Source organism: Patagioenas fasciata, chromosome 1 (assembly GCF_037038585.1).
Source record: "Patagioenas fasciata isolate bPatFas1 chromosome 1, bPatFas1.hap1, whole genome shotgun sequence".
NCBI lineage: Eukaryota > Metazoa > Chordata > Aves > Columbiformes > Columbidae > Patagioenas > Patagioenas fasciata.
Genome location: NC_092520.1, coordinates 211,658,334 through 211,668,911, shown reverse-complemented (window position 1 = coordinate 211,668,911; position 10,578 = coordinate 211,658,334). Strand labels below are relative to the sequence as shown.

At 50.5% G+C, this 10,578-nt stretch overlaps 2 long non-coding RNA genes across 2 annotated transcripts in view; one reads left to right on the top strand and one right to left on the bottom strand.

Annotated features, from left to right (window-relative positions):
* Positions 1 to 2,744: 2,744 nt before the first annotated feature.
* LOC139826944 (uncharacterized) lies at positions 2,745 to 6,084 on the bottom strand. Its single transcript, XR_011737096.1, has 3 exons — positions 5,769 to 6,084; positions 4,108 to 4,313; positions 2,745 to 3,780 (listed from the first exon to the last, which is right to left on the bottom strand). It is a non-coding gene; the product is annotated as an uncharacterized lncRNA (long non-coding RNA).
* LOC136097287 (uncharacterized) overlaps positions 5,764 to 10,578 on the top strand; it is a 64,782-nt gene continuing 59,967 nt past the window's right edge. Inside the window, exon 1 of the long non-coding RNA XR_010650771.2 lies at positions 5,764 to 5,896. This is a non-coding gene — a long non-coding RNA (uncharacterized lncRNA). The remainder of the gene's footprint in view (positions 5,897 to 10,578) is intronic.

Here is a 10,578-nt window from a genome sequence, read left to right as displayed (position 1 = left end):
AGAACAACTAACGCCTTAGTTTCAGAGTACCAGTGCCAGATCTCTGCTGTATTTCCAGGAGTCCATTTGGACAGCACGGTATTGCTGGAGCATATGCCATTTGTGACTGCTGCAGGAACGAATATGGGACATAAGGGAAGTGACACACAATACATATTTTGTGCATCCAGTTTATGCATATGAAAGCACGGCTTTTTTTAGCTTGTAGTTTGTCACGTTGAAGTTGTTTGTTGCACCAAACTAATTGCAATTGAGATGAGAGCGTATGTTATGTCCTGCAGTGGCTGGTCCAAACAAGGTGCAGTTGGTAGAGGAAGGAAAGACAAATTAGAATCATAGAATCATTTTGGTTGGAAGAGACCCTCAGGATCATCAAGTCCAACCATAACCTAACTTTAGCACTAAATGATGTCGCTAAGAACCTCGTCTAAACACTTTTTAAACCCCTCCAGGGACAGTGACTCCACCACTGCCCTGGGCAGCCTGTTCCAATGCCTGACAACCCTTTCCAGGAAGAAATGTTTCATAATATCCAATCTGAACCTTCCCTGGCTGTGCTTTAAGGTAAGAATAGGTCTGAGCCTTTCCTCCAGAACACGTTGAGGCAGAGATGCAGGGCTTGAGCTCTGTCAGGAGAGCTCCAGCAGAGGTAGGAACCTGGCATGTTTCCTTTTTGTCCATGAGGAGATATGCCAGGCTTGGCTCTTCTCAAGCGCAAGCCAACTTCAAGTCTCAGCTACAGTGAGGCTACACCAGAAAGGTAGATGGAAGAGTGGGGCTGTAGGACTCGGTAGGTTCAAGCCTGTAGTTGAGACATCTCTTCACTTGGTGATAGAGTCATCTCAGTGACAACGTTACCTACTGACCATGTTTAGAAGAGGTGCAGATGGGGGATCTTTGCCTATAGATATTTGCAATGGGCACAGATTGAAGCACAGGAGGTTCCATCTAAACATGAGGAGAAACTTCTTCACTTTGTGGTGCCAGAGCCTGAAACAGGCTGCCCAGAGAGGTCATGGAGTCTCCTTCTCTGGAGACATTCAAACCCGTCTGGACACATTCCTGTGTGATCTGCTCTGGTGAACCTGCTTTAGCAGGTGGGTTGGACTGGATGATCTCCAGAGATCCCTTCCAACCCCAACCATCCTGTGATAGCTTTAGTGCCAAGATCAACAGAGCACTAGACTGACAAGCCATGCTAGCTTTAAGAACAGCCTGACCTGGCTCCTCTGCCATGGTTTGCTTTGGGAGTGACACAAAAGCTAGATCCCTCTCCAAAACTACATGGAAGCATTCCCATGTACCAACTTCTTCCTTGTGTCTAGTGATATTGCTTAAACTATACTGTTTTGCTTTGAAATCAACTTGTTCCCCAAACTACACTGGTTCTTCTGCTTCTCCATGATACCCTTTGCCTGCAAGTGAAAAATACAATAGGCAGGTTATGGGAGCGCTGTGACTTGGCTTAGCTACATGTAGATTAATTGGTTGGTACGTATGGGTTGGGTGGCTGCAAGGTGGCTGCCAGCCCTGATGTGCTATGGCTACGTTCTGCTTCAATTTCTGATCTGGGTCTTTCCCTCCTGTGCAACTTGCAGGAATACAACTGTCTCTGAAATATCTGCCTTCTCCCGAATTAATCTGAAATTCATTAACGGGTTCAGAAGCTTTTGGGAGAGGGGGATAGACACATATGTGAACAGAAAAGCAGCACAGCAGAACCTTTGCTTCCTTAAAAAATATAAGTGTTTATTCTCATCTGTTGCTGAGCTTACGACCCACACAAATAACAGGGAAAAGCGAGCAAGCAGCCAACTGCAGAATGGGATCAGGAAAAATGACTCAGCAAGCTTGGCACCAATCTGGACAAAATGCAGGTACATTATAACCTTGCTCGAGCATCAATCTCATCCGCGACATGACGTAGAAATAGCAGCTAGTGTAGGTATTTGCATCTGACAGAAAGATTCCTTCTGATAAATGATTTAGCTCTGCTCTTGCAAATAGTTATATACAAGAACAGAGCAGGTGAGAGGCTCCCTTTACATTTTCTGGCAAGGGAGAGAAAAAAGTTCAATGAAAACCTCTAATTGCTTTTAAAATATATACATATATATATATATATATATTAATTATCGGTTGACAGATAGCTGCTGAATTATAGTTTCACGCTTTGTTCGTGTCATTCTTCCTAAGATCAGTATTTCCTGCTACATCACCTTAGAAACTCGATCAACAAACACTCTGCTCTACATGTAAACAAAGCTTTATTTTACCCTATTTTTGACAGCAGCCAGCGTTTTAGAAACCAGAACATTTCAGGTTCTCTGGGCTATTTGCCTTAATTTCACAATTTGGTTTTGTTTTTGAGGGCCTGTCAGCATTGTTTATACCTAGATCTGTCTGAGTAGTAATGTTTTCATGTGAGTGGCAACGAAAATATATTACTGCAAATTGCTTTCTGGAGTCAGGCTTTCTTCTCTTCTGCCGAGAGTCTAAATGAAACTGCACTTTCTAACACATTGGAACTGAAGAGCGAAACGAATTAGAAAGAGAAGTGAAACAACAAGGTTAGGTTTCAGTGACAAAAATTAACCAAAAAAAGAAGCAAAGACAACATTGATAAGTAAGCAGGACCATCTCCGAAGCTCAAGCTCTAATAAAACCCAAGAGTGTCACCTCTAACAGAAGAACTGAGGGACTCTGCTGAGCCCTTTAACCATTTCCTTGTGGAACAGCATGAAAAGGATCTTTTTTTATTGTCAAAAAAATAGGACTGGAGCCCTATAAAGTTTTCTTACTTGCTTTCACAAGATGAACATTTCCCAGGTAGCTGCTGTGAAAAGACAAATTAATCCAATAGCAACTCGGAGATTTTATTTGGCAGTTTTAAAAACCTACACGGGTCTCCTGTTGCCACAACTCAGGGACAGAGTCCATCAGATAGGGATTAATTTTAAGACGGATATCAAAACCTATCACGTGATGAAGTATTTTCCTACGTGTACACTTCAATGGGATGCTTTAAATCCTGTGCATACGCGTGTATGTGCACGCTGTTGTTTATTCAAACCTTTTTCGTTCACAGGGAGACACAACCTTAGGTTTCTCCAGGCCTTTCCAAGGAAGGTAAACTTGAGAGGGGAGAAAGAGTCATCTTTATACCTCATATTTTTGAAAGTAAGTTTTTGGAGGAAACAGTTTCAGGTGGAATGAGCCAAGATTGTAAAGATTCTACAACTAATGACATTTTTAAGAGGAGGCAGAATCTCTGCTCGCTCTTAGTGCAAGCCTTCATTGCAAGAATTTGAAGCAAATTTGGGGAAAAGCACCTTTTTTTCTTTACAGAAATGCCTTGTTTTGCTTTTCTGCTCGGCTGTAACCTAAAGCCTCTCGGCTTGACAAAATGAAATAAAGCTGTGTGATGATGCGCTGTCACTGCTGCTGCCACCACTCTGCCTCCTGCAAATCTCCCAACATCCTGCACCGCTCTCCCCGTCGGAGCCCAGTGAGGGAGCGACGTCTTCTCTTCCCAGCCTAAATCCTTCACCAGACAAACTTACCCTCCAGCTCTGTAAAACATGGCTCGGGTTTGCAGCAAGCGGCTCTGCCTGAGGGTGCTGTTTCCAAGGGTTGGTGTGGCTGGGTAACTCTCTTCCCATGACACAGCAGAACAGCAATAGCAGCAGCAGCAGCAGTGTAAAACAGATCGGTTCTGGCAGTACTCCTAGAAGACTACTTTATATTCCAGCTCCAGCTGCTTTCTCCTTTAAGGATGATCTGAGGAAGGGAATATAGAATAAAAAGAGGATTTAGGGAGGTAGAGAAATAAGGCCCTAGGAGATGGAAAGTGAGGCACGCTGGAGCGAGGCTCCATGGTGGTGGGACACCCTGGATAAAATGGCAGAAATCCCCCCCAAATTGGATGGGAAAGGATATTAATAGATAAACAAAAATGAAGTGTAGGGGAAAGACTCTAAGAAGAAAGGAAAGAAGGAATAACTGTTCCTCAGTCGGTTAACTCTTTCCAGCTAAAATAATTGAATAATTCCTACAAAACTCCTGAAAATCTTGAAAAATAATGGTAGAGGTACCTGAAACACTAACCTGTTATATATCGAGCTCATTGCATAGGCATTTAGAAACGAGGAGGGTAGAGTACAGCTACTTCAACTCCAAAAGCGTCAATGGGAGAGCGAAGGCATATGATCTGCCGTCATTGCCAGGATCGGGCCTGCGCCGTCTAACCAGGTGGCTCCGGTCCGGTCCCCTCCCGTGGCTGATGGGACGTGTGACGGGCAACAGCATGAACCCTGCAGAAGGGAAAAAGGTCGTTTATGTGGCTGGTCGTTTATATGACTGCTTTCAAGGAAACTCAGCAGGACACTGAAGAAATTAAATTCCAAACTTAAAATTTATTGCGTTTGTGGGTCACGCTTCAAGCTGCCGAGGGGCTGCGCTTTCCGGTGGAAGCCATAAGGAAGGAGCGAACGTGACGCGCTTTTCCTCCTTCAGTTTTTAACAGTAAATCCATCCCTCTTCTACAAGCTAACCCCTCGAACCTTGCACTTGACCACCAATGAAGCACCACCGGTTCAGGCGCAGAATTTGGGGAGCTCCCACAGGAACCACGCACTGCCCCCCATGGAGAAAACCCCGAGACCACCCTGTGCATCGCCAGCCTGGCAGAGGTTTGGCGGTGCAAGCACAGAGCAGGGTGGGCTGTAGCTCCTTTCTCCCAAATCCTGGGGGCAGGAGGAGAGCTGGGAATAACCAGGCACTTCAGCACCGCAGGCAGAACAGCAGCCTGAGGAACGCGGCGCTGCCCGCCCGGCCTGCCCGCATCCCCGGCCGCACACGGGCAGTGGGGCGCCCGGGTCTTCTCAAGCCGCAGAAAATACCTTCATTTTTCCATCTTCTAGAAGGGGTGGGTGTTTGTATACGCGGCTTGTTTTATTGCGGTGGCAAGTATACACGCCTAGAAGCGGCTCCTTCCAGGACGTCTGCACCACAGCCTACTGTGGAAAACCGACGGTGTTAACAGGTTAGACCGTAAACCGTTTCCCGACCGGCCGGCAGAGTTAAACACCGCGTTCGCCACCACCGTATCAACCCCGCACCGACGGCAGCGCTCGCACCTCCAGCCTCCTCCGTCTGACACAAATAAGTTTGTTTGTTTTGTTTTGATGTTTTGTTTGCTTGTTTGCTGACGCTTCCAGCCGCGGCCGCAAACGACCGCGGGACCCCGCACCAGGAGCGGGGGCTGCGAAGGTGCTTGGCCGGTCGGGCGGTTGTTTCCCCTCAGCGAGCAGCAGCACAGGCGGTGCGGAGCGAGGAGGGGAAAGGAAAAGAAAAACAAAACCAAAACAAACCCCAACCAACAAACCACAACACACCAAACCAATCCTAATTAATAATAATAATAGAACAAGCAAGCGCAGCAACTTGTTTTGACTCGCAAAAGTGAAGGCGGGAGGTGCGAAGGGGGCAGCCCCTCGGGGAAGGGCAGCGGGGCTCGGAGCCCCCCGGGGGTACCGGCGGGTCCGGCGGCCGCATCGTCACGTGAAGGTCCCCTTTAAGTTTCCATAGAGAGGCCTCCGGGTGTCACATGATGGACATGATATAATGAAACAACATTGTGGGGAGGGAAGCATTAGGGGAGCCCGGGGCGGCTGGGAGGCGGCGGCGGGGCAACAGTGCCCCCCGCCCCGGCCCGCCCTGCCCTGCCCGGCCCGCCCGCCGCTCCGCTCCGCGCCGCCCGCCTGCACCTGTCTCAGCGCCCCGGAGCGCGGCGGGAGCGCGGCAGATGTGGCAACCCCCGCTGATGGGGCTGCGTGTGGCACCTTCCCCCAGGAGGGGAGCGGGAGAGCCGGCGGAGCAGCGGCCGCTCACGGAGGTGAGTTACCGGCGGGACTCGGGTGAGGGGCTGCTCCGGGAGGGGGGCGGTGAGGGGTGCCGGGGGGCGGGTGTGCGCGGCGGTCGCGCCATGTTTGCGTGGTGAGGTGCGTGTGTGGGGTGCGGGGTGTGTGGGGGGGGCCGGGGGTGCCGCGTGTCCCCGCGGAGCGGCGGGCGTGTGCGCGCCCTCCCGCCCTCCATGTCCGCATTCCAGCTCATGTTGCGCAGATAAAATTCAAACTTGAGGTAAACACAAGCGGCGAAGCGGAGGGGGGGTGGGGGTGCTGTGGGGGGGGAGGCGGAGGAGGGAAGGCGGGAGGGAGGTTCGCTCCATCCCGGCTCCCGCCGCCGCTTCTCTTCCCCGCTGCTTCCCCCACATCCCACCCGCGGGGACCCCACGCACCTGGGCTGCCAGCGACAAGCTCCCCCCTCCCGGGCCGGTCGCTTCGCAGGAGCTGCCGCTCTCGGTTTTCTCGAGGAGGGAGAGGCGGTTTCCCCCTCTCACCGCACCGCGCACCCCCTGGTAGGAGACGCAAGTGTGTGGGGGGGGAACACACGGTGCGTGGCAGGTGCGCGGGCTGCTGTCGCGACATGGGGAAGGGGGTTGCTTATCGCGACGTGGGGGAAGGAGGCAAGTGACAGCGCGGGGGGGAAGGACGGGACTGCGCCGCGTTGTTTTCCTTGCTGCGTGGGTATCCCGAATCGAGCCAAAATAACAATTCCCCCCCACACCCCTAATACCGGGGGGGCCGGTCCGCATTTCCAAGTGCGTATGGAGAAAACAAGATGCGGGCGGGGGGTGGGGGAAGCGGGGAGGGCCGCGCCGCCGCTCGCCAGCCCGGGTCCGTGACACAGGCGGTGCCGCCGGCAGCGGGTATATTTAGCACTTCCCCCCCCCCCCGCCCTCCCTAACCCTCCGCATGCTCCGCGCCCGGTGCGAGCGAGCGAGCGCTCGCCGGTTGATCGAGGCGGGCCGGCCGGCGAGCGGCCGAGGGCACGGCCTGCCGCCCCACAGGTGGGTGCGTGAGGAGAGAGGGGATCCGGGGAGAAGCGTTTGGCCTTGAGGGTCGAAGCTGCTGAGGGGGAGGCGCTGCCAGAGCCGGGGTGGGCGAGCCGGGGGGTGCAGAGCGGCCGTGAGGGTAGAGGAGGCGGCTGCCACGGGGCAGCGGCGCTTCCTGCGTGGCGCAACTCGGGGCTGTTGCGGGAGGACGGGGTGGCTGGCGGAGCTCCGGATGGGGTTGGGGGGGTGGCTGCGTGGCCGTGCTAGCCGCGGGGTGAGGGCGCGGAGCCGAGTGTGAGGGCGCGGAGCCGGTTGTCGGGATTGGGGGGCTCGGTTCTTCGGGCCTTCGCGGAGGGCGGGAAGCGCGCGCGACCCCTCGACGCGCGGCAGCGGCCCCCGCCTGGCGCCTCTTCAGCACTGCACCAAGGCGGTGGGACCGCTGGCCACGCCCACCGCGCCCCGCCGGCCAATCGCCGCGCCACTGGCGGCTGCCCCCCCCCACCCCTCACTCCTTTTCCTCACCCCCCCCTTTACCTCTTCTTGGCTCCGCCCGCCTTTGGCAGGGCGCGAGCGCGGCCCGCGCCCGCCCACCCGCCTGTTTGTTATGGTCGGGGCCACGTGCCGCCGGCTCAGGCGGTCACGCGGCCCGGCCTCGCGCCGCCCCCGGCCGTCGCTGCCCGGGTGAGGGACCCGGGGTGTGACAGGGACCCGGTGTGTGACAGGGACCCCGGGGTGAGGGACCGGGTGTGTGATGGGGGCCCGGGGGTGTGGCAGGGGCCCTGTGTGACGGGGCTGCCGTTCCTGAGGGGTCCTGCAACCCTCCTGCCCGAGGGGAGGTGACCTCCTTTGAGGGGAGCGGCTGTTTGGGCCTCAGCCCCATGACACCTGAAGGGCCTTGTCCCAAGTTAGTGGGTCATAGAATCATAGGATCACAGAATGTCAGGGATTGGAAGGGACCTGGAAAGCTCATCTAGTGCAATCCCCCCATGGAGCAGGAACACCCAGCTGAGGTTCCACAGGAAGGTGTCCAGGCGGGTTTGAATGTCTGCAGAGAAGGAGACTCCACAACCTCCCTGGGCAGCTTGTTCCAGTGCTCCATCACCATGAAGAAGTTTCTTCTCATATTTAAGTGGAACCTCTTGTGTTCCAGTTTGTACCCATTGCCCCTTGTTCTGTCATTGGTTGTGGGTCTGTCCATGGTTGAGCTGCGACTGCCCATCTGCAGCTGGCTCTGCCCTCCAGAGAGGGAGGTTTTTCTCTCTGGAAGAGAGCTGTTCTTGCCCATTTTCCTTTTGCCCCCCCTCCCTCCATGTTTTCCTGCATAACCACAGCAGTAGCTGCATATCTGCCTAGCCCGGTGTTGTTAAGGCACGCCGCTTTATGTAGGTAACGCAGGGGAGCGCCGCAAGGATCGTGTTCAGTGATCAGTCTCCTGAGCCTGAAGCTTTCAGCCTATTTATAGGTAGGTTGGGCAGCCTTTAGCGTGAAGGGCTTGTGCCGTGTCTGAATCCGTGGCAAAGTGGGGTATCTTAAGTGATGGCGTTTTGTTTTTTGGCAGTTCTTTGGAAATAGGGTTTTATGGAAAGCTCTGGAGGAATGGTTGTTAATAGACTATATGATTTGTTTGGAGTCAAGGAATGTAATGCCGTTTTAATGCAACTTCTCAGATAGCAGAGCAAACAGTAAGAGGATCCGCAGTTCTAGATCAGCAGCTTCCAGCTTGCAAGGACTGGACCCTGGCCGTTTGCAAACAACTTACACAGGGCCAGTAGCAAGCAAAGAGGAAAGGACATCTGTTTTCTGGAGGCTTATGTTTGTTATAGAGATTTCTGCACTGCTAAAGATACTGTGGCTGACAAGCTGGAAAAAAAAATTGCAGGCTGCTTTTCTGGATCACTGAGATATTTTTGGCTTAAAATAAGTGGAGGAGGGATGGAAAGATAAACTGTATCTGTGTTCATGTTGTACTCTTTCAAAATTTAAAATTCAAGATATTTTTCAGAATTACATAACCATTCGTAACATTGTGTCTCTCAAATAGCCTTAAAGAGTTAAGTAACAGCAGATGAACGAGAACAGGTCAAGAAGAGATGGTTTTATAACTAGTGGTGAGGACTATACACGGATATTTAAAATTGCTTTGGAGTTGCACTAGAAAGGAGTCTTCTGTTAGTAGTAGTAGGATTTTAATACCCTACAAATATAGAACATGAGAAGGAGGACGGAAAGATAAGGTTCGCAGTTTTATGGTGTCGTAGTCCTGTAAATGGATCGGGGATGGTTTATGGTGCTTCACGTGCTTTCACTTCTGTTCCATCATAACTTTTATCAGTGCTGTCTTTTTCATCTGAAATAACGAGTTTCCAGATACTGACCAAAGTTGATGAGGAGGGAATATGGCCTTAAAATAACAAGAAGGGTAATGGGCTCTGAAAGGAGTGAGCGCCGCTGTGGTGGTGGAAGGACTGGGGTGGTAATGGGCCATACTGAGAATGTGCTCTGAAGAGCTGGTGCTCTGTGTTGATTACAGGAGTCAATTGAAACGGTGTTACCTACAGAAATATATTGATTCAGCCTGGGCAGTATACTTGGTTTGTACAGTTATATCTGCATATCTTTGTATTTTTTTTTTTTTGAAAAATAAAAAATAACCCTACCTTAAAATAGGAAATTAATGTGGAGCAGTTGGTTTCTTAGAGATTTGAGAATATCGAAAGGTGCACAGTAGCACACCGTGCCAGCATCTCTTATTTTTGAGTGTACATGGAATTGCTGGTGGAATTGATGCACCAGGAAATTGCTTTTTCTATTTTTGTTGGTGAGATGCAGTTAATGTAAAATGAGCCCTTTGGATCCCATATCCCATTTCTCTTTAATATATCTAAGATCATTTATCTTCTCAAGACAGCTAGAGGAAAAAATAGTTCGTTTTGTAACTTAGTTCACCTTCTCTTCAATTGCTGTCAGTTCATGACGAGGCACAGAGTGTGCTGTACGCTGTGTTCTGCAGAGCTGTTTTGGTGACGAATACGATGTATATGAAAAAAAGGGCTATAAAAATAGGTATTGTGCCAGTTCTCTCCGCTTTTTGTATAAACAATACCAATTTATATCTTAAAGAGGTACTCAGTTTCATATTAGGATCTTGTATCTTGCCAAATTTTAGTGGCGTAAAAGGTTGTTATTTTACTCTTCGGAAGTACTTAAAAAGTGTCTGAAAAGGAAACAGTTAAACTAGTGTTTGTATTGGTTTTGAGATAGGAAGTAGCGAAACCCTCTATTTTCTGTTTTAATAAAAAGGGAAATTGTGAACTTATTTTAAAAATGTATGTTGCTGCTACTGGTAGCCTATTATATGGTTAAAATTAAAAGCACTGGTTTAATCCAGGCTAGATTTTACTTTGAATTGCTATCATCATGTGTTTACTATGTTTCTTTCATATTTAAATATGAAAACCATGGAGTCATGTTTTTTTCCTCTCGTCTGGTTCACTGTAGTTGATCGTGCTGTATTTGCACAGTGTTTTTCCATAAACATCTTGCTCCTGGAGTTATTGTAGTATCAGAATATGAGTTTGAAAATATCATGATATAAAGGGTAAAAGTGCTTGCAGACATGAATGCTGAAATACAAAGTTAAAAAAATAATCCTTCCCCGGCAGTTCTTTCAAGTCAGTTTGATA